The sequence below is a fragment of the Hemitrygon akajei genome, chromosome 9 (assembly GCF_048418815.1).
Source record: "Hemitrygon akajei chromosome 9, sHemAka1.3, whole genome shotgun sequence".
Lineage (NCBI taxonomy): Eukaryota > Metazoa > Chordata > Chondrichthyes > Myliobatiformes > Dasyatidae > Hemitrygon > Hemitrygon akajei.
The window spans coordinates 75545874-75570316 of NC_133132.1; the positions used below are offsets into that span (position 1 = coordinate 75545874).

At 42.6% G+C, this 24443-nt stretch overlaps 1 protein-coding gene across 5 annotated transcripts in view; it reads right to left on the minus strand.

Moving 5' to 3' along the window:
- The window catches only part of ankrd6b (ankyrin repeat domain 6b), a 184907-nt gene extending 173272 nt beyond the window's left edge, over positions 1-11635 (minus strand). For all 5 annotated transcript variants that reach the window (XM_073056380.1, XM_073056381.1, XM_073056376.1 and 2 more), the window contains exon 1: positions 11509-11635. The gene's annotated coding sequence lies outside the window, so the exon portion shown is untranslated. The remainder of the gene's footprint in view (positions 1-11508) is intronic.
- Positions 11636-24443: the final 12808 nt, after the last annotated feature.

A 24443-nucleotide genomic window follows, 5' to 3' on the forward strand; every position in this document is an offset into this window, starting at 1 on the left:
AGGAGTGACAAGCAGGATGGACAAAGCAGAATCAGTTGATGTTGTGTACTTGGATTTTCAGAAGACCTTTGACAAAGTACCATACATGTTGAGGATGTAATGGTGAGACTTTATAAAGCACTGGTGGGGCCTCACTTGGAGTATTGTGAGCAGTTCTGTGCCCCTTACCTTAGAAAGGATGTGCTGAAACTGGAGAGGGTTCAAAGGAGATTCATGAAAATGATTCCAGGATTGAATGGCTTGTCATATGAAGCATGTTTGATGGTTCTGGGCCTGTATTCACTAGAATTCAGAAGAACAAGGGGTGACCTCATTGAAGCCTATCGAATGGTGAAAGGCCTTGATAGAGTGGATGAGGAGAAGATGTTTCCTATGGTAGGAGCATCTAAGAACAGAGGCCACAGCCTCAGAATAGATGAGCATCCTTTGAGAACAGAGATGAGGAATTTCATTAGCCAGAGAGTGGCAAATCTATGGAATTCTTTGCCACAGGCAGCTGTGAAGGCCAAGTCTTTATGCATATTAAGGCAGAGGTTGGTAGATTCACGATCAGTCAGGGCATGAAAGGTTATGGGGAGAAGGCAGGAGATTGGAGATGGGAGGAAAAGTGGATCAGCCATGATGAAACAGCAGAGCTGACTCGATGGGCAAAATGGCCTAATTCTGCTCCTACATCTAATAGTCTTCTTTCACTTTATTCTTGCATCCTGAATTGTTACCTCTCCAAATGTGATGGTTAAGTAGTGAAACATTGCCCAACAAAAGATATTACACCACAGGTCTATGCCATTGACTATAAACGACCTTCTGGGGTAGTTTGAAATTTAATGTAAAGTGCTATACAAGTGTAAGGATCCCAAAACATGGTCGCTTCTGCATCACTGCACAGCCGCTATACACAGTCATAAGGTCAAGTCATAGAAAGACGCAGCATGGAATCAGGCAATTCAGCCCACTCCGTCTGTACCAACCAACCGTTGACACAAATTTTACATTCATTCATTTACCTAATGATATACAGTATGGAACAGGCCCTTCTGGCCATTCAAGCCACACTGCCCAGCAATCCCCTGATTTTATCCTAGCCTAATCATGGGATAATTTATAACGACCAATTAACCTATCTTTGGACTGTGGGAGCAAACAGGAGCACCCAGCCAAAATGCACACGGTCACGGGGAGAACATACAAACTCCTTACAGGCAGTAGCGGAAATTGAACCCGGGTCACCTGTACTGTATTGTGCTAACCACTATGCTAATCCCAATGGAAAACAAATGAAACTGTTGATGTAGGAATCTGAACAACAAAATGCTACAAGAACTCAGCCTGTCAAGCAGCATTCATGGAAACAGCCCAATCACCCTTCCTCAGATCTGGGGATGGTGTGGAGGGTTTACAGTTTTCAAAGTGGACCTTTTGAGGGAGGAGCAAAATGTAAAACAAAATGGAGATTTGACTAAGGCAAATCAAGTGAAATGGAGCATGACAAATGAGCATTAGCAATGTATTTGAAAGAGCTTGAGTTGAGAAAGGGTCATAAGCTTGATGCCTTACCCAAAGTTGATAAAGTCATTGATAAAGGGTTCTGATGAAAGGCCTCAGCCTGAAACATTGACTGTTTATTCTCCTATATAGATGCTTCTGACCTGCTGAGTTCCTCCACCTTTTTGTGTGTGTGTTACTCTGGATTTCCAGCATCTGCAGGAAGGCTTGTGTTGAGAAATTCAGTGTGTTCAGCCCAGTTAGCTGCAAAGCGTTTAGGCAGAAGATAACATGCTGATTTCTCATTTGCATTGGCCCTCACTGGAGGAGGCCACAGATAGGAAAGGAGTGAGAATGAGCATTAAAGTGGAAAATTAAAGTCATATTATAGTGCGGTTTTCATTCTCCCCCACATTCTTATCAACTGCACCCACATTTTACCACTCAACTCTACATTCTTACACTGAGCAATTAACTTCCCAACCTGCATGTCTTTGCGATGTGGGAGGAAACTGTGGTACCTGGGTGAAACCCACATTGTCACAGTGGGAGTGTGCAAACTCAACATAGACAGCACTCAAGTTCAGGATTAAACTTGGCACTACCCAAGAGATAACTGAAAGTTTGAAGAGAAAAGGCTGTTTAATATGAAGTAATTTAGCTACCATTTTGGATGAATCAAGTAAGTTCTATTTGAAGCAAAATGATACATATCGTATTGGTGGTGAACAATGCACAACCAAATCATCTGTCTTCTCTGCTGACAATACTACAATCATGCAGGAGGAAAATAATTAATACAGGATTGTTTTTGTTTCTTGTAATTAAATGGTTACCCTTCCTTGTTTATTCAAATATAATAAAAAAAATTAAAATACAACATAAAGCTGATGTCTGAAAAGGATAACATGACATATGATACTGATATTACGTAGTGATGCACATTATCCTAGGCTACAAATATAGGTTCAGCTGTTTGAACAAAAACAAGTTAGTTATGTTAATTGGAGCCAAATGAATGCTCCACATTTTAAACACACATTACGAAGCACACATTAACGGGGCAACAACACACTCTTTACAGATACAGTTATATCTGGCAGGGACCATATAGGAGACATTACCAGCACTCTGCACCAGCAGAAGGTTAACTTCACATCTTAAGAGGTAACAAACAGGTTGGTTGATAAGGGGAAGCTCAATTCTTAATATTCATCAATTCTTAATTTTCATGCTGTTATCATGGTATCAGCAGAAATTAACCATAACTTATCCAGCCTAGAGACCTGCAACTGTTTTGTGAGGGGAAAAAAAACAGAATTTCCAGCAAGGAAACATCAGTCTTCTCCTCACAGAGCAGGTAAAGAAATGGCCATGTAGGTAAAAGATGAATGACAGAAAAGGAAAATACATCCCATTCTATGTCAGAAAATTAGTCTTTTTTAAAAATTCCAACTTGTTTTCTAATACTAAACTACTGAAGTAAACTCTGCTCAACAACTCCTCTGCGAACTACTCCAGCTCTGTGCAATCGTTTCAAGTGAACTGAGGACATCTCTGGCAAAGCCAGGTCTACCACTCAACCCTTCAAAGGACTACAGTACTGTTGCCTTGATACACAAGATACTCCCTTCAGTTGTTCTGAATCACCAGAATCTTGACTTTTCTCCAATTAACATGAACAAAGAAAGCAGGTAAAAATGAAACTGGAAAACGAGGCCCCATCTCACAGATTTCAATGAAGGCTAAGGGTCAGTTTAACAACCCTAAATACAAAACATGCTAGACATAAAAATCTCCAAACTGTGAACCAGCCCTGGTAGTTGAAACTTGTTAACTGTTTAAAACATAGCAGAGAGGATGGATATCCCACTATTCTTTCACTTCAAAAAACCTTGCATTGTGTCTAATCCAATGCAGTGAATATCTCATGTGGCAGCAAGAACCCATGTAAAATCAGAATGCGCAGGAATGCAAAAGATAAATCACAGGTTTAGAAGGTGTAAAAGATAAGCTGTTCCAAGGATCAGGACAACAGATTCAAAAGCAATAATCATGCAATGTGCAGTGGTTAACTTAAGCTTTAATTTCTCTTTTGCAAGCCCCAACTGCACAGTCATTGCCGCCAATTTCATAGTTCGATACACTCATGTTACTTTCTCTAGTTGTGCAACTTGTAATTAATTCTTTGTTCACCCACAGCACCAGCGATATTCGATTCAATAAACGTAGTCAACAAACAAACTGTGCACGCATCCACAGCGGTTAAACCAGACCGAAAAAAAAGCCTTCAATTCAAACGTCGGCAACCATAATATTTCAGCACCTCGATAAAACAAAGTGATGAACCTTTAGGTAAACACTATATGATCGTACAACAGTCTACAATGGACGGGCAATGTTGGCCATTCAAAACTGTGTTCAAAACACAAAACACCAACATCAATCAACAAAAGTTTGCAGATAATCCTTCTGCATGCTGCTCCTGTGTCTGTTTCAGGCCCGATGCAAACCTTTGCAGTAGATTGGTCGTCAATTGGTATGATTATTTTTTTTATTGACAAACTGTAGCAGTTACTTGAAAATAAACTGAAACCACTGAGAGACCAAGCCAGGGCACTCGACACTCCATGATGCACTTCCAAATAACAAATCTCCACATTGAGAAAATTACGCTCAATCCTTTATTGCAAAACCAGATAAGATGAATGATTTTATAGCAATAAAAAAATGAACAAAACTAAATTAGCAGTATAACAGTCTAATTAGTGACCTAATAGTGATATTAGTGTAGCTAAGCAAAGTTAGTGAAATTGCAAAGTTAGCCATCTAGCTAACGTTCCAATAACATCCCAATTAACAGCTATCAAAAAAAATCATATCCCCCGGACTTGCTCCCACTCAACTAGAGTAACTGACTAAGAGTGAACATGCAACTCTACTTGCTTGCTTCCACCACATCCCCACTCCCATGAGATTCCCATAATAAATGGACCAACAAATACAACAAAGACAGAAAATAGATAGATGGCTCCAACACAATGGCTGTGGAAGAGAATGGAGATCCAGAGCACCAGTCTGGAAGCACAGTAAAAACACTGGATTGGCAACGAGCAGAAAATAATTTTGCATGACCACAGGGGAAAAGGGACTGATTGGGTTGCCCTAAAAAGAGCCATTACACACTTGATGGGTGAAATTGCCTCCTCCTGGGGTGATTCATGGCACAGATGGAGGGACGACAGGGTGGCTGTTAAGCTTAGAAGGTCTTCCGTGGTCAAAAGATCAACTCAAGAGTCAATGTGATGCTTAGTTTACCAACTGTCTGACTCAGACAGTTACCTTAATGAAGATAGAGTCACATGTTAAAGAATAGAGCTTGGGATAGAGAATGACAATGATGGCTTTCATTAAGAATAGTTTTATTACTTGTGACATGTACACTGAAAATGGCAGGGGCTGCCAGGCTTCCAGCACCAACAATAATAACATGCCCACAACTCCCCAACCTAACTGGACAGCTCGGGAACGTGGGAGGAAACCCGTGCAGTCTCGGGGAGAACGTACAAAATGCTTAGAGAGAGCGGTGGGAATTAAAACCCAATCGATGATCATTGGCTTGGTAAAATGATTGCGCAAACTGGTACACTACTGCGCTCTCCGATAATCTTGCCAGCGTTCAATTAAAAGAGAGTTTTGTTCATTTAGGGCAGGACCTTAGGTGAACTGGCTGATGGTTTAGAGTCAGTAATCAAAGGTGATGGTGAGGAAAAGCTGAGTGTCATCACTTTATTTCCAAAACACGGAATCTATGTTTTCAGATTTTGTTGAAGAGCAGGACAATGGAGTAAATTCAACGGAGATTTTACAAGTAATGACAGAGCTAAAGAGAAGCCTTTACTGGTGATTTCCTTCTCATGACTAGAGACAGTCAGGAATAGAACCAGGTGAGTGCAGTGACCTTTGGCTGGAAACTGATGGGGACGCACCTGAGGGGCTGGAGCAGTCTTCCACAACAAAGGTTGCAAAAGAGTTACAATAAGATTGTTGTTCATGAACTTTGTCAGAGCTGTTTTTACACAATACTGTGAGGTGGAGGAGGCACAGAGCTTTGGGCCAGGTGATCATGAATTCGCAAGACCACAACATGGTCATGGAATTTGGCGATGAGAGAGGGGCAGAAGCTGTCTGGTGTATAAACTGCTTAATATGATTATTATGAAAGCAATATAATGGTTTCACAATTTCGTGAATTAAATAATTTGCTGCAGTTAATGTATTAGTCTTAATTGTTTGTGCTCATCAGGATCAAAGTCGTCAATGCTGAGAAGAGAGACCGTCGGGTTTTAAGTATCCAGCATCAGCACAACCATTCCTACATCAGATAACATGCAGCCAGAGGGAAAGAACATGCTTTGAATACCCACTCCAATTCCAGAAACAAATCCGCCTCTCTCACTGAAACCTATCAAATATTGAAAGGCCGAGATACAGAGGATGTTTCCTATTGTAGGGGAGTCCAGGACCAGAGGGCACAGCCTTATTGATCAGAGATGTGAAGGAATTTCTTTAGCCAGTTGGTAATGGATCTGTGGAATTCACTGCCACAGGTGGTTGTGGAGTCACCGGGTGCATTTAAAGTGGAGGTTGACAGGTGAGGGTGTCGAGGGTTATGGGGAGAAGGCAAGAGAATGGAGTTGGGAGGGATAGTATATCAGTAATGATGGATTGGTATAGACTTGCTGGCCCAAATGTACTAATTCTGCTATGTCTTATGGTCTTATAAAGGCTGTCAAAGCTGAGAACAAAGAAACTCCAGTTTCCAGCGTCCATTATCAGCACCAGGTGGTCCGACATCAAGTAAGATATAGCCAGAGGGAGAGAACACACTTTCAATACCCTCTTTAATTTCAGAAAAGAATCTGCCTCTAACCTAGCGCAATTTTTTATTGCAAAGAATTGCCTATATCTGCAATCCTTCTCAAATGTGCTGGTTTCATACTGTGGCGACCCACTTTCTACACAGGCGAACCAGCTCACAAAATGGTGCGCGCATTGGCAGAGAGGCCAGCCCCAAAATGGCACTGGGCCTTCTTCTTCACCAGCAAGGAGAGAGTGTCCGCGTGCGGGAAGAGACTTTTGTAATGCACCTCAGAGAGGGTGGGAACAGAACTGCGTAAAAGCCAGTGCTGCGAAGTTTGAATGAACTAGTCTGGAGTGCAACTTACAGACTGCATGTCGTTATTTCTAGCTGTGTGTGTAGCACATCGCTACATTGGTGACCCCGACGGTCCAAACGGGATTTGGACCAAAGATGATCGACTCTTCATCTGTTCATACAGTTTCACTAAAACTGCCAACTTTCTGGACGCTGCGACCAGGCATGTGGTTTGACCGAGCAGAAACCCAGTTCCAGATTCGGCAGATATTCAGCCCAGTTCACCTCTAGCCTGTGGTCGGCAGTGGCCAGCCTGTTGGGAACACAGCTACACCACACAACTGCCTATTACCTACAGTCGAATGGACAAGTGGAATGCTTCCACTGTCACTTGAAGTCGGCTCTCATGGCCCGCCTGAAAGGGCCTAACTGGGTAGACGAGCTTCCCTGGGTCCTGCTCGGAATCCGCACGGCACCCAAAGAGGATCTGCACGCCTCATCGGCTGAGCTGGTGTACGACACGCCCCTGGTTGTCCCAGGAGAGTTCATACAAGCACCAAGGGGGCAAGAGGAAGAACCTGCAGCAGTCCTGGACAGACTACACAAAAGGCTTGGCAACCTGGCCCCCGTACCAACTTCACAGCATGGACAGATCTCGGCCTGCAGAACTGTAAGTTTGTATTTGTACGAAGGGGAGCACACCAGGCACCACCACAGTGGTCGTATGAGGGGCTGTTCAGGGTGATCAGGAACAACGGGTCGACGTACATTCTGGACATTGGGGGAAAGAGGAGGTTTTCATGGTGGACTGACTCAAACCGGCTCATGTGGACTTGGTGCAGCTGGTCAAGGTTCAGGCACCGTGGCGCAGAGGCAAACCGCTCAAACAGAGACTGATCCAGACTGTGGACATTGGGGGTTGTATCGCCGGTTCTGTGGGGGGGGGGGGGGGTTATGTGGCGACCCACTTTCTACGCAGGCGAACCGGCTCACAAAACGGCGCGCGCGTCCGCAGAGAGGCCAGCCCCAAAATGGCGGTGGGCTGCCTTCTTCACCAGCAAGGGGAGAAAGCCCGCGCGCGGGAAGAGACTTTTGTAATGCACCTCTGACGTCATTTCCGCCCAGAGAGGGCAGGAACGGAACTGCGTAAAAGCCAGTGCCGCGAAGTTTGAATAAACTAGTCTGGAGTGCAACTTACAGACTGCATGTTGTTATTTCTAGCTCTGTGTGTAGCACATTGCTACAATACCATGTAATCCTTCACAAAGAAAATGGAGATTATCAAAATTGTCTTTATACTACTAAAGTATGGAAGGATTTGTGAGAGGAATTGAGCATGAAGTTACTCTATCTTTAAAGGATTATAACTGGATAAACATTTGAACGACATGGTATAAGGCTGTGGAGATTAACGGGATTTTGAAATATTGCAGGATAGAACTCCCACTGATACAGTGTACCAAACATCCTTCATATGAACATTTTTTCCTCTCTATCTTAAAACTCTCCATTCTGCGTCTGTGAATGGAGAAAATGCATTAATTAAGTGTCAATTAATTCATAAGGTAAAGTGCTGATATAGTAGATAAAGAGTTTCTTGTCTCAAATTAAATTTTAAAAAATGAGCATAAAGAAGAATGTAGTTAAGCCCATCAGCTCATTCTTTATGAAGTATTATTTTGAGGTAGTATAGGACATCCAGAGACATATCAAGGCTACAAATACAGACTGAGTAGACTACTGTGTGTTAAACCAGTACAGGTGACTGCTGCATTAAAATAGGCGGCTGGGTACACCTGGAAAACCATCTGCTTTGCAGTTTTCTGTGGTACAAAGCCACATCATCTGCGCATTCAAAAAATATGAGCTGAAAATAAAAATAAAAACCAACACATAATTTCTGTGAGAGCAAATTTTGATTCTGTTTTTCAGAATTTTTTTTTACCCAAACTGCAGAAAATGTGGGGGCTGTCTGTATCACAACAAACATCAAAATAATGAATATTGTCACATGACCCAAATTATAATCAAAATCAAATTTCACTTCAAAATACAGCTTGTAATAGAAAGGAATTTAATAATAGTGTGCTTAAGAACTTTCCCTGGTGAAAATCACCTGCGATAAAATGCGCTCTTTAGAAATATGAATATTATTGTAAACTCTTTACATGCTTTCTCTGTCCAATGCCTTTCCCTTGTCTTACAACCCTAATCAAAACACAGTGACTGCAGTCGAAGGGCCTTCTACCCCTAGGCCTAAGCCTCTCAAAACACTTGAAGTCTATAACATCCCAGCAGGCTACAAGTAGCAATAGTGGTCTGTGCACAGGGAACATTGATCTTGGAGCAAAGTGCCCAAGTCTAATACTAGAACAGATGACTCTGAATGTAATGAAAGCTATACAATTTTTATTTCTTATGTTTTATGAATACAGTTTTATGAAATTTAAATCATAGATACCAAATAATATCCTTAGCATCAAAGTTTCCCTCTTTTACTACAGCACTCTTCTCAATAGGTTGTCAGGTCTTCCTTTCACTGTGGATTAACAGCACTCATGAGAATGCCCTTGTCATGTTTTTTTCTACACATTCTCTCATGCATTTGACTTGAAATTACATCACCCATTCTGGGTGGGAATCTGGGATTCTCCATCTAAGGCCAAGACAAGGGCTGCATTATTTCATCAGAAAGCCCAAAAGAAGTTTAATAAAGAAAATCCAAGACATGCCTCTTTCTCCCAAAAATATTCAATTCAGATACTCAAAACCATTGTTCCCATGCCAAGCACAGATCAGCACTTCACACACCTCCCCATTTCCTGAAAACTCAAAGCCGATCTGATGCAGAGAAACTCTATTAACAGTTACAGAACTCACACAGGGCTTCACTAGATCATCTAGCATAACTTCAGCAGGAAAACAAAGGACACTGTGACAACTTTGTTGCTGAAACTTGCGCATCGATTCATCGTAGATTGTTTTCCAGCTTGCAGCTACCTCTGAATAGTTCTACCATATCTGCACTAATTCAGCAGAGACCACTCCAAGTTCCTGGAATTCTCTCTCACTTCCTTTAAGCATTCATTTAAAAAGGCATACACAAGCACATACACTTTCCAATTTCATCTTCAACAGAGAATTAAATTTCATGTGAATCTGCTCCATATACCTGCTGATGGTTCAAGTCACCTTATGGTTATTATATCTATTTGTTAGTACAGTCCAGAATCAGCCCTTTGAGCCATGCTGCCCCTAGTTTCACCTTAGTCTAATGACAGGACAACTTACAGTGAGCAATTAACCTACGGTACTTAATGGCACATCTTTGGAATGTGGGAGGAAACCGGAGCACACAGAGGAAATCTACACATCCTGTGGGAAGGATGTACAAACTCCTTATAGAGGATGGCAGAGTAGAACTCAGATTCCAACACCCTGAGCTTTAACAGCATTCAGCTGACTGCCATGCTACCGTGACTTAATAAGACTTACTCAACACCACTTTTACATCCAATATTTATTGTATTTAACCCATATGAAACTGATGCCAAAATTTAAATGTGAGTCTGTTGTGAACAGAAGTATGGTACTGGTGTACATAAATAAAGTGATTACTTTCGAGAAGCTTTAATTAAATATTAAAGGACTTTCCAAACCCAACTTATACTGTTAAACAATTCTAAATTACTTTTGGTAGCCTCAGTATATTGTGTGTAAGTCATTGGTGATGCCACTTGGTGTACTGTGTACAGTTTTATTCATCCTGATATAAGAAAGAAGTTGTGAAAGTGGAAAGGGTTCAAAGAGGTTAGCCAATCACTTCTTTATTCTGTGGAATTTAGGAGAACGTGGGCAACAATCTAGAAATATTTAAAATTATGAGAGGCATAGGTGGTAATGGTTCATTCCCCAGGTAGGAGAGTCCAAAACTAGGGGATGTGGGCTTAGGGTGAGAGGGGAAAGATTTAAGATCTACTTTTTCACTTACAGGTGGTGAACTTACAGATGGGGAGGGGAGGCTGATTAGTCACATAGTTGAGACAAATACAATACTATCAATTAAGTACTTAAGTAGTCAGATAGAGAGGTGGGGCTTAGAGGGATATGGACCTAATGCAGGAGATTAGAACTAGATGCATAGAAATGTGGTTGGCAGAAGGGCCTGGATCTGAGGTGTACTGCTGTATAATCTTTAGATATATGATGTCAAGTAACTGTGTAACATTTAAATCCATACAGATAATTGTACCAAAGTCTTACTTTTGTTACTTGTTACAAAATCATAGTAACAAAATGTTACTTTAATTTTGTCTTTACCTACCAATGCTACTTTATTGTTGAAGTTGCCACAGTTGCAAGAAAGCATTCTCTTTTTCTTTGAACCACCACCAGCTGAAGAATACAAACTTAATGAATTTCGAGGATGCCATAAATCAAGAGCCCATAGAACTTTTAGCAAATCCCAAGTCTTGCAGCTGAGAGCACAAATCTCCTAATAACATCACCACTAACTGCACTCTCCAAGTCATCACTGTCTATCTGGGTCGTGTCCAGGAGATCAGTGGACAATCCCCATAGGACTAGCGAACACGAACTCTCTACCTGCTGCGCAGCCAAACCAGGCTGAGCCGAGTCGCTTCTTTTGACCAGAATTGTTCAGGACCTCGTCGCCGAACCGGTCTCGGTTCCCCCACCCCGTTTCTCGACACACTAAACTTAAAGGAACAGAAGTTCTCGACAACAAGAAAACAGCACGGGCCAATCAACCGATGCGAAGCACAAACACGAACACACCTGGAAAACGACGACTTCACGCAACCCGCTGAGAAAAGGTTCTGTTAAAATAAGCAAATACAATTTACCTTCATAACGGGTGTTCTTTATTTTGGGGCACGTTAAATAAGTCCTCACAGATTTGTAAGAAACTCCTGGTTTCAACTCTCGCTGCAACTACGCAGATTAAACTCCGCACACTTTACCACCCCACCCCCTCGCAGTACAGTACCTGCCCGACGCGACCCCTGGGGGTCGCTGCCTACCACTGCAGCCTGGCGCCGCTGCCCCGTAGCGACTCCTGGGGGATACAGGCAGATGCTGCAACGTGGGGCCACTGTCTCAAAGAAAACTGGAGTCCCTGAAAGTACATAGAGTGCACTTAAACATAGTTCGGGTCACAAGAAGAGAAATCCGAATAACACACACAAAATGCTGGAGGAACTCAGCGGGCCAGGCAGCACCTATGGAAGAAAGTACAGTCGACGTTTCAGGCCGAAACCCTTCAGCAGTCCCGAGTTCCTCCAGCATTTTGTGTGTGTCACTGTTGGAGAGCAGCCGTTAGGGGGGGTAAAGGGCATACATTGTAACAGTGCACCGTCCCAGAGTAACCTCTGGGGACAGAAGCATACACTGCACCACAGTGCCATTGACCTAGGACAACCACCATGGGAAATGCATTGCAACACAGTACACTGTCCCAGAGAGACCACTGGGGAACAGAGGCATACAGTGCACTGTCCCAGAATAACCCTAGGGCACAAGCACGTAGTGCAACATGGTGCTATTGACCCAGAGGAGCACCTGGGGGGAACAAAGCCATACACTGCACCACAGTACGTGTCTTAGAGCAACTCCTGGGGAACAGAGTCATATGCTACAACACAGTACCACTTATCCAGAATAACCCATGATGAACACATGCAGACACTGCATAACCGTGTCCCTTTCTCGGAAAAAGATCATAGGGAACAAAAAGGGAAAGAAAATTCCATATGTCTGAAGGAGAGTGACCTCCAGGAGGGCCCCAGTCTTGCTGTATTCGGAGGCTTGCCCCAATGACCCGGAAAGCTATATTGGTTGGAGTTGGGCTTTACGCTTTGGCTCTTGGTTGGGTCATCCATGCCAAAGAGGTCAAAGGGTAGAGGCCAAACTAAGAGTGGTCCACATGTCCTCCAGGTTTGGGGGTTCAGCTCAGGGCTAACAACCCTGACTGGCAAAACAAAACTGGTCTTTTAGATAGGTACATGGAGCTTAGAAAATTTGAGGGCTATCTTGTCATTTCTAAGGTAAGGACATGTTTGGCACAACTTTGTGGCTGAAGGGCCTGTATTGTGCTATAGGCTTTCTATGTTTCTACAAATCCCATTTCCAGAAAAGTTGGGATATTTTCCAAAGTGCAATAAAAACAAAAATCTGTGATATGTTAATTCACGTGAACCCTTATTTAACTGACAAAAGTACAAAGAAAAGATTTTCAATAGTTTTACTGACCAACTTAATTGTATTTTGTAAATATACATAAATTTAGAATTTGATGGCTGCGACACACTCAACAAAAGTTGGGACAGAGTTAAAATAAGATTGAAAAGTGCACAGAATATTCAAGTAACACTGGTTTGGAAGACTCCACATTAAGCAGGCTAATTGGTAGCAGGTGAGGTATCATGACTGGGTATAAAAGTAGCGTCCATCAAAGGCTCAGTCTTTGCAAGCAAGGATGGGTTGTGGCTCACCCCTTTGTGCCAAAATTCATGAGGGAATTGTTCGTCAGTTCAAAAGGAACATTTCCCAACGCAAGATTGCAAAGAATTTAGGTCTTTCAACATCTACAGTACATAATATTGTGAAAAGATTCAGAGAATTCAGAGACATCTCAGTGCGTAAAGGGCAAGGTCGGAAACCACTGTTGAATGCACGTGATCTTCGAGCCCTCAGGCAGCACTGCCTAAGAAACCGTCATGCTACTGTGACAATTATAGCCACCTGGGCTCAGGAGTACTTCGGAAAATCATTGTCACTTAACACAGTCCGTCGCTGCATCCAGAAATGCAACTTGAAACTGTACTATGCAAGGAGGAATCCATACATCAACTCTATGTAGAAACGCCGGCGAGTTCTCTGGGCCCGAGCTCATCACAGATGGACCGAAAGACTGTGGAACCATGTGCTGTGGTCAGATGAGTCCACATCTCAGCTAGTTTTCGGAAAAAAACGGGCATCGAGTTCTCCGTGCCAAAGATGAAAACAACCATCCTGATTGTTATCAGCGAAAGGTGCAAAAGCCAGCATTTGTGATGGTATGGGGGTGCATCAGTGCCCACGGCATGGGTGAGTTGCATGCATGTGAAGGTACCATTGACTCTGAGGTGTATATTAGGATTTTAGAGAGACATATGTTGCCATCAAGGCGATGTCTCTTCCCGGGATGTCCATGCTTATTTCAGCAGGACAATGCCAGACCACATTCTGCACGGGCTACAACAGCGTGGCTTTGTAGACACAGAGTGCATGTGCTTGACTGGCCTGCTGCCAGTCCAGATCTATCTCCTATTGAAAATGTATGGCGCATCATGAAGAGGAGAATCAGACAACGGAGACCACAGACTGTTGAGCAGCTGAAGTCTTATATCAAGCATGAATGGACAAAACTTCCAATTGCAAATCTACTACAATTAGTATCCTCAGTTCCAAAACGATTAAAAAGTGTTATTAAAAGGAAAGGTGATGTAACACAATGGTAAACATGCCTCTGTCCCAACTTTTGTTGAGTGTGTTGCAGCCATCAAATTCTAAATTTGTGTATATTTACAAAATACAATTAAGTTGGTCAGTAAAACTATTGAAAATCTTTTCTTTGTACTTTTGTCAGTTAAATAAAGGTTAATGTGAATAAACATATCACAGATTTTTGTTCTTATTGCATTTTGGAAAATACCCTAACTTTTCTGGAAATGGGGTTTGTATGTTATGGAAACAGTAGTGAAGAATCCTTGTACATCTGAGTGAGACGGTGTTCTTGAATCTCCACCTGGGTCTTGCATAACTGACAGTAGTGAAAACTGAAAGAAGACCTGAACACCACCAGAGAAGGAGGACCTTTATTTCAGCCCTAAACTCCAGCAGCATATCAGGCAGTAAGTAAGAAGGAGGGTGAAGGAATTATAGGCTGGTTGGTCTAACATCAGAAGTAAATATTGGAAGAAAAACTGAGGGTTAATCTGCAGCTGGTGAGGCCAGATTGATTAGAAATAATAAGCATGGCTTTCTTAAGGAGAGGTTGCCTCTGACTAATGACTGACTTATTCAAGGAGTTGACTTAAGTGTGTAAATGAAGGTAGAGTTGTAGGATTAGTTCTACTGTATGTCACTTCAGTCAGATCTTGGAGACAACCTGCAAGAGAAACTTATCGAAAAGTTAAGATTGTGTTGGAGCTAGATCTATTTGGCAAATTGGATCTTGAATTATCTCAGTGATGGGAGGATTGCTTTTTGCAAATGTTAGTCTGTAACCACTGGAGTACCACAGGGATTGGTGCTGGGACCATCCCTGTTGTCTGATATGCATATGAACAATATGTATGTAAGTATAGGAGGATGATTCACAACTGACATGAAAATTGGTGGTATGGTACTAGTAAATTGGGCAGAGCAAAAGTAATCCTGTAAAATGAGAGCTTTGACTGTAATTATGCTGAACATTTGCATTCAACTAGGAAGAAATAATATCATTGTCTCCTTTCTATAAGGCTAAATCATGCAGAGAGACCCCACTGCATATCCTGTGTTCAAATCTATCCTTTGTTTTAAAGGTGGCCTCAACTAAACTGATTCTGGGAATTCCTGGCATTTTCTTCATTTCCCAGATGAGTGAGACAAAATCATGAATTCCCTGGAGAAATATTTTCCTGATATGTTTTAATACTTCAGCGGGAATTCTGTCTAATTTTGGCTAGATTTTAAACTCCTGCTAGTCCAAGATACCATTAAAAGCATTGAAGATAGTTGGCTTTGAGATGAAAACCAGTTTATTGTCAATAAAGACAGAGTTTCAGTTGCAGGATTCTGAAGTATTTTCAGTGTACACTGCCTCCCTCTCTAGCATTAATAAGCTCTTGGGTGTTTAGGCCATATATAGTCTTCATAATTTTCAAGGCATACCCGAGCAGTGAGGTCATGATGAAAATACCATCACACACGTGCCTAGAAATTCTTTTGCATGGTGCTTTCTTTTCAGATCTCTGTGACTGAAGATTGATTTATTTAATTTTATTAATTTAGAGATACAGTGTGGAACAGGCCCTTCTGGCCCAACGAACCACACTGCCCAGCGACCCACCTAGTTAACCCTAGCCCAATCACAGAACAATTTCCGATGACCAATTCACCTTCTAATTGGTATGTCTTTGGACTGTGGAAGGAAACCAGAGTGCCCGGAAGAAACCCATGTGGTAACAGGGAGAATGTACTCACTCCTAACTCCTAATTGAACACTGAACTCCAACCTCCCCCCCCCCCCCCCCCAGCTGTAACTTGCCCTAGCCTCTACATTACGGTGGCAAGTTAGTGTAAATCAAACTTGGATCAAATCATGCCCCTCATGAAATTGGACTCGATCATTTCAGAGTTCATGTCACCCTTGTAACCCCAATATGATTTCAGTATTAGGGATTGTATCAGAGGACACACACCTGTCCTCATTTTGGAAATGGTGAGCAGCTTTAAATTCCTGGGTGTCAGCCTCTTGGAGGATTTATCCCACACCATTGGCTCTAATTGTTTTGGAGTTTGAGGAGATTTGGTATGTCATCAAAGAAACTTGCAAAATTTTACAGATGTATGAGAGAGAACATTCTGATCGATTGCATCACAGCGGCTATGGAGACTCCAATGCACTGGATTGCAAGAGGCTACAGGGGGTATAAACTCAGCCAGCTTCACTACAGGTACAAGCCTCCCCAACCATCGTCGACATCTTCAAGAGGCGGTGCTGCAAGAAGTCAACATCCATTACTAAGATCTTCACCATCTGGGTCATGATCTCTTTTCATTACTGCCATCCAGGAAAGGTTGTAGGAGCCTGAAGACCCATACTCAATAATTTAGGAACAGCTTCTTTTCCTCCACCATCAGAGTTTTGATGAACCAATTAACATTACCTTCTTACTCATTATTTGCACTATTTATTCATTTTGTAATTTATCATAATTTTATGTTTTAAGCTGTACTGCTGCTGCAAGACAACAAATTTTAAGTCATATAAATCAGAGATAATAAACTTGATCCTAATTTTGTGACAAAATGACATCAAACAATGCCATTTTTGGGGCACTGGGACCACATTTTCCAAAGTTGCCTGTCACTTGGAACCCTCAGGAGAATATGGTGGGTACAACATTCATCAAATTCTTCAGGCCACCTATCCCTGGTACTAAAATGACACTCTGAAAAACACTATCACTCTAGTTTCTCTAGTCCATCCCTGAACCCCTAAGCTGTGGTCAACTGTGACCCAGTAATTTCCAATCCTATCTCTCATCTGTAGTGTCACTATTCCTACTCTTTATCTGGATCAGCATTCTCTCTCTCCCTCTTGCTCGATGCTGCTGGCATCCTGGGCAAGGTTTACTTGATGCAGTTTGAGGATTGAACACTAGTTCACATTATGATGTGTTTCTGGTTTCGGTCACTCCTTTCTTGTTGCTATTGTTGTGCAATTTTGCTCAGGGCTAACTGGTTCTGTCGCCTGCAGAATAATGAAGACACAGTGCTAGGTTAAGCTGAATTGAGCTGGACTCTTTTGATAACTTCGCAGTTTGGCGTTTTATGCTTTTTTTTGCTGTTTATGTGATTTGTTCTTTTATTTGTGCATTGAGGATTTGATTCTTTTCTTTGAACAGGTTTCACAGTTTTCTTCATTTCGTGACTCTCAGTGGGAAGACAAATCTCAGGGTTGTATACTGCATACATACTTCGATAAGATGTACTTTGAATATTCTCCTGTCAAAATAGGCAGGTTTGATCTGCATTCACTTTCCCTCTCCAAACAGCTCCCAAAATCCAGCCTGACTGCCAAACCTCATTCCAAGGTAGCAATCTGATCCCTTCCCTCTATACCAGCCCCTTTGCTTCAACAGTGTCTTGTGCCCGTCTCCTCCCTTTTCTTCCCCAAACACCTGGACCATCTCCAATCTCCTCTCCTTTGTCCAACAACAGAACTGCCCCTGCACTCCTTTCTGTCCCCAAATGCAGGAAGATGGGACTGAGAATCACTAAATCCAGTAAGCAGGCAGCCCGAGCAGGGGTGTATCTACGGAAAATAGTGCCTATGGCAAGCACTGAAATTGCGCCCCTGTCCAAACATCTGACACCCATCTTTTAGATAACTTTACCATAATATCAGCTCAAAAATACAAGTCAAGCTCATTAATCTTTTAATTAACAAATTATGGCACTACATGAAAATCATAACTGCACCTTTCTTGCTTTCACTGATGCAAATTGGTCTATGATGTGATCAAAGTCAGTTTTTTCTGTTTCTTCTCTTTCTACACTCAGCAGAGCAAGATCACAGAGTCTGCCTTGACCCACGGAGGCTCTCAAATATGAAAGTATTAATTTTAACTTGCTGAATGATCTCTCACAGCTGGCAATGGAAACTGCAATGCTTAGCATTATCTGAATAGTAATGCGAAGATTGGGGAAGACGCTCTCATCTCCATACTGAACAATAAATACAAGAAGCTCTTCAGGTCTTGATATTTTCATGTTAACCCACCTTGATAGCAACATTCTGCAATCCAAAATTTCTTCATATAGCTGCTGTTCATCAACATCAGAGATGTACCCAAAATTCACCCAAATTTTTGCACTTCTTCTTTAGGTCATTACTGCCAGTACCGTAACACAGTCCCTCGACATCGAGAAGGAATCCAAACTTGGCATCGGTATCATGCAAACGAGTGAACCTTCCATCCATTTCTCTGTGAAGACGGTCAAATGTTCCCTTCACGGCTCTTTCCATTTCCTCCTTAGCTGTTAATCCAGCGTCTCTTGAGTTCTTATCAGTCATTCGTTTCTTTCGTCTCTGACGCCTGTTATGATCCCAGCCCCCTCCTTCTTGAGAATCGCAAGATCGCTATTAATTTGGGTCTTGGACCCAGGAAATGAGAGAGAATCCTCAGCAGGACAAAGCAACGGATTTGGCCATTGTTTCTTGGAGACACCTTTGTGGATTGCGATCCTATACTACGTGCCAGCTCTCAGGGCTACGTGTACACCCTCAGGCAATGTGGGCTGGGGATTGCATCACCCCACCCTGACTGACATCTACAACCCTGCAAGTCAAGATAAAAGAGGGGCTACAGGGGGCAGTCCCCTAGCAACGTACCAGAAGGAGACACCATCGCTCATCGCTCCCGTGATAACGGGAAGCTATTCGGAAGCCACATGTGGTCCGTTTCCGTGGCCTGGGGAACGGGTGGCTGATAACACTGAAAAGGACTTTGAACTAACAACGGGGAACCCACGTTCCCGATTCAACAGTTTGCGTCCTAAAATACTGGGCAAGTTTCTTTTCTCACCAAAAATCTCTCTCTCTCTCCAACACGTGAAACCCAGCGGTCCCCGAAAGGCTAAAGCCTGCATGAACTTGAGAGACTTTTATATTTCCATCGGACAATATTTTTACCCCTAGACAAAACAATAGAGCTACTTCTTATTGATGATTATTACTATACCCGCGCTTTAGATTGAGTATTGATGACGTATATTATCTGAATGTTTGTATTAACCTTACTTTTGTGCCCCTTTATAAATAAAAACGTTTAAAAATAGTACCATCAGACTTCAACGGACCTCTCTATCTTTGCTGGTAAGTGACCCAGTTACAGGGTTCGTAACACGTCTTTCAACTTCAATATTCCAATCTCAACAGAGACCAACACTTCTCTTTCATCATAAAAATGAGCTTGTAGGGCAGCATCATGGAAGTTCATGCTAGGATCCTGCAGCCTCTTTTGAATACGGTCAATGTGAATGAGTACTTTGCTCCAAATTCCTAGCAAAATCAGAAAATCGTAACTCAACATGTGGTTGTACAGCTGCTTTGCGTCACTTCTTGTTTCACTGGTCTTGTTTTCATTATCTATCATGTCCTGGAGAACTTGAGGTATCACCTCAAGGTACTTGTTGATGGGCTTCACTGCTTCTGTCCTTGCACTCCATCTGGTTTTGGACACATCCTTCAACCATAGGCACGGCGTTTTCGAGTTTTTCCCAGCGCCGTGTTGAATGAAAGAAAAACATGTAGAGAGATTCGATGGTTCCAAAATATGTGACCATCATTGTATCCTGCTTGGCTGCATGTACACCCACCAAGTTGAGTGAGTGATTTTTGCAAATCACAAACACTGCCAGGTTGTTTTTCTCACATTCTTTGATGAACACCACTTCTGTGTCCAGCCATCACAGCAGTGTTGTCATAGTACTGTGACTGACAATCTTGTAGCTTCATTTTGTCCTTCTCTAGTCGTTTCAAGATGTCTTCAACCAAGCTCTTAGCTTCCTTCTGGCTTATCTGGATAAAACCAAGGAAGGACTCTCTAACACAGACTGTTTTCCTCTCAGAAGCAACTTCCACATACCTCATTACGCCTGACATCTGCTCACGGTGTGCCTGATCAGGAGTCAAGTCGAACATGAGACCATAATACTTGGTTTTACGAATGCTGCTCAGTAAACTCTGGCAAACAGTGGATGCCATCATGTGGATGAATTTATTCTTGACACCCAGTGAAAGATAAGATGTGGATCCAGGATGACTTTCCAAATGAGTGAGGTGTTCTTTTATCACAGGGTCAAAGATGGCCAGTAGTTTCACTAAGCCAAGGAAATTTCCCACATTGGTGTCATCGTCTAGTTGAAGTGACTCCCGTGTCCTTGCAAAGCCATGTTCTGAGTCACAAGGAATTTTATGCAGTGAAGGATTCTTGTCAAGATATCATGCCACTTCTGCTTTTCCTTCTCAATCTGTGACTGAAATACCGCGTCAATAACTCCTCTGTTTCCAGCTAAATTTCTTTCCATTTCTTTCCACTGTGTGAAGCATCCTCAATGATCCTTGGCATTTTCATGAACACTAATCCTTTCAGGTGCTTTCCACTGGTTGAATCCACTTTCCTGCTCCAATGAGGATTGATGGTCTGACTTGGAATAGAGAAGACAACAGATACAGAATGCAGACTTTTTAGAAGGGGAATAGACCAGCCATGAACGAGTCACTTCCTCATCACGACCATTTCCCAATTTCCTCTTGAACCAAGTTTTGTTCATTGATTGGTTATTTGTTGGTAGGAAAGGCCCCTCATTGTTCTGGAAATACTTCAAACCCAGCTTTATTATTTCTGTTCTCAACGCGTCAGTCAGAATTGCTTTTCCAGAATCCTTGTCGAACTTCAGAAGTCCAATGTCATGCTGTTCAATTACTTCTGGTATGACAGTTTGAGGCTCTTTGACACCATCCAGTTCACTAGGTTCAGTGTCATCAGGTTCAATCTCGTCAAGTAAAATCTCGTCAATAAACTCAACAACACCATCGTCTTCCCCTCCTGTCATGTCCATGTTCTCTGTGGCAGCCTCACTCTTAATCTCATCATACTCGGATTTATCTGACTTGACTTCCTCCTTGGCTTGTGACGCATTTGACTTGATCCACCTTCAGATTCTAATAAACTCGTAGCAGGTGCAGGCGACTCCATGGAACGTGTCAAACTACTTGTTCTGGGCTTTCCAAAGAAGGGCATGAAGAACTTGCTCAACTTCTTGGCTTCCTCTGCCTCCAACTTTCGTCTCTTCCATCCTTCAACTCCACTTTCCTTCTACTTCCTGAAGAAATGTTTCATGGTCTTCTCACTCAATGCTCTGAAATAAGGCCATCCTAGTGCTTCTCACCCATGATAATCAAAGACAGATCATACATCTGAAGAAAATTCGTTTTTCACTATCCGAGGATGGCTTGTCTGACTTTAATAGAAACTGCTCAGTGGTGCCCCACTTTAAGTAGCGCCCAGGGCACATGCCATACCTGCCATACCTTAGATACGCCACTGAGCCCAAGGACTCACACACCAACACTACCTCACCCACCCAACTGAGTGATAGATTAGTTTGCCCATTTTACATCAGGAACATATGACCAGAGGGTGGGGGTGAGATGGTGAAGATGATGAGGAGGGGACATTTTCAGTCAAACAAGTATAAGTATCATGCTTCTCAGTACTTGTGACTAAAGCTTAGTAACTTTTTTAAAATTGTCATATGTACTGTGATACAAGAAAAGTTTTACTTGCATGCATCCTGACAGATCATTCCATACATAAGTACACTGAGGGTACTTATGTCTTGCCTTGCCTTCATGCCCAGATTGGAAATAATTCTAATCGAGTGGTCAGCATCTGAAACGGTCAATTTTCCACCATATTTATGCTATTCCAGCATAGACTTCAGTTTCTACTCAACAGTATCCTCACACTCCAGAAGGAGGCAATGGTGCCCACAGGAGGCATGCTGGTTTCTAATGGAGTAATCACCGTTCCACCGCTCTTTCTGCATAATGTGATGAATCTTTCTTAGGCAATCTCATGCGATTGAGCATGACTTGCTTCCTCTTTGTTTTCATGGTTTCATTAGTGGGTAATGAGATTAATATGTGAACTGGTGTGGATGATGACCAACATGGTGGGTGGGTGGGTAGTTGGTGAGGTAGTGTGCTTAGTGCATGTCCATGAGATTTTCGGTATTACCTGTCATCATTTTGAGTGGTTACAGGTCAGAGATTCTGAAGAGTCAGTGGGGATGTTCCCAATTTCTAAGAGGAGACTTGACACACACTCTTGCATCTTTCCCTCTACCCACTTGGTAATTGCTTCTCAATACTGCGTTTAAAATGGAGTGTCCATTTCAAGAATCTGATTTTGGGCATATAGAAAATGTGCCAAGCCTAGCCCACTAATCATAACTATGGTCTCAGTGCTGGGGATTTGGGCTGGGAGAGGATACCAATTTTGGTTCACCTATTCTTGAAAGATTTTCGTGGATACATAATTGGTGATCATTTCCAGTGAAAGAAGATACCTGTTGTATGTAGGCCAAGTCTCAGTAACATCTAGGGAGAGGATCACTGCGGCCAGTGGGCCAGGAGGTCTACCCAGGTTTGTAGTCTTGATTTTCAAATCTTTTCTTTAATCAGAAAAGGCTGTGTTTGTGTATTGAGGCAGTTCTTTGAGCCTGCCTTTGCTGAGAGATGGCTCCTGAGTTTCAGGCTCCAGGATCTCACTGTGAACCTGTATTGTTGGAGAGCAGCAATGGTTGGTTTCTGGAGGATGTTTGTCTATGTGTGTCGAGTGTTAGGCCCTTGCATGGTTTGGCGAAAGCATCCATGTTGGCTTGGAGCCCAGTCTTTGAACATGCATATGAAGGCACTGATTGATTCCTTTTCCACCACATTTCTAGATAGTGAATGCCAGATTATAATAGCTCTTTGAATGTAAAACATTTCTTTACATCCCCTTTACATTTTCGCCCCAAGTTTTAAATCTGTGTCCTCTTCTACGTGAACCATCTCCAGCTCCTCTCCATCTACTCAACTCAGAATTCTCCGGCACTGTCTGTAAAGAATGTGTACATTCTGCCCATAACTTTCTGGGTTTCCTCCCACAGTCCAAACACAAACCAGTTAGAAGGTTAATTGGTCATTGTAAGTGATCCTGTGATTGGGCTACTGCTTAGTAGGTGGGTTGCTGGATGGTGTGGCTCGTTAGGCCAGAAGGGCCTGTTCTGCACTGCATCTCTACATAACTACAATGAATACTCTAAATCAGATCTCTACAATTCTCCTCTCAGCATTTGTAGCTCAGAAGAATAACATTCAATAATCCTTTATTTCATAACCACAACAAAAGTCCTGGATTTTTTTTTAACCTAGTATCATTGTGGGGTCTGCAACATTTTGAGAGTAGCATCTCCACCCATGACTGAAAGAAGAATTTGTGGGGTGAATACGTTACCCCACCTGTCAGCCTCAGCCTGGGTGCAGCCTGAGCATTTAGCAACTCTTGAGGTCAGAAAGGCAGCAACCAATTCTCAAGAAGCCTAAATGCACCAGGAAGAAATACTCTATCAGTTAGTACCTGTAACAGTAGCATAGGACGGTGAAGATCTGGAATTGTCCATCCCAGAGGTGTGTAGAGGCCTGATCACTGGGGTATGTAAAACAGTAGATATGTTTTTGGAAAGATCTGAGAGTCGACGGCAATGGAGTCGTGGCACAGGAGAGAAGGCCTGGGGTCTGAACCAGCCAGCTCCTTCACACCCCGTGCCAGGTTCCTGTAGTCTTAACTTTACCTTGCTTGTTTATTTCGCTCACATTACGTCAGCGTTCCTTTTTGCACGACTTGGGTTTGCGCTACAATCTTTGCACCACTCTTCTGGTTTGCACTCATTTATTATTGCCATGGTTACTGTTTACTCTGTGTTTCATGCGAGCGAGGATTTCATTGCACCGGAGTGTATGTTAACTTCATCAACCACGATCATATTTGAAGACGGGACAGACTTGAAGGGCAGAATGGCCTCCGTCTGCCCCCTATTTTCTTATTTATTTAACCGTCCTAAAAATAAGTACATTACAGGTCAGCGTCACTCACCTCAACAGCACAAAAATAAAATAAAACGGTAACCTCAGCCGCCCAAAACCCCCAGACAACAGCAACATCACTAATGCAAAAGATAGGTCACTTTCATCAGCACAAAGAAAAGTTGGTGGGGGAAAGCGTGTCGGTGTTCTGAAGTTGTGCAATTCCTCTTTAACATAGAATGAATCCCAAAGTAGTTTCTACAAGCAGTGTAAAAGACTGGATTTTAAATCTAGTAGCCGCACTACAAGCTATCAACCCGCCCGCAATTGTCCGCTCCGAAGTTACTCTCCGTCTCCTCGTCTGTCACCGGATGTCTTCTGGGGGCGAGT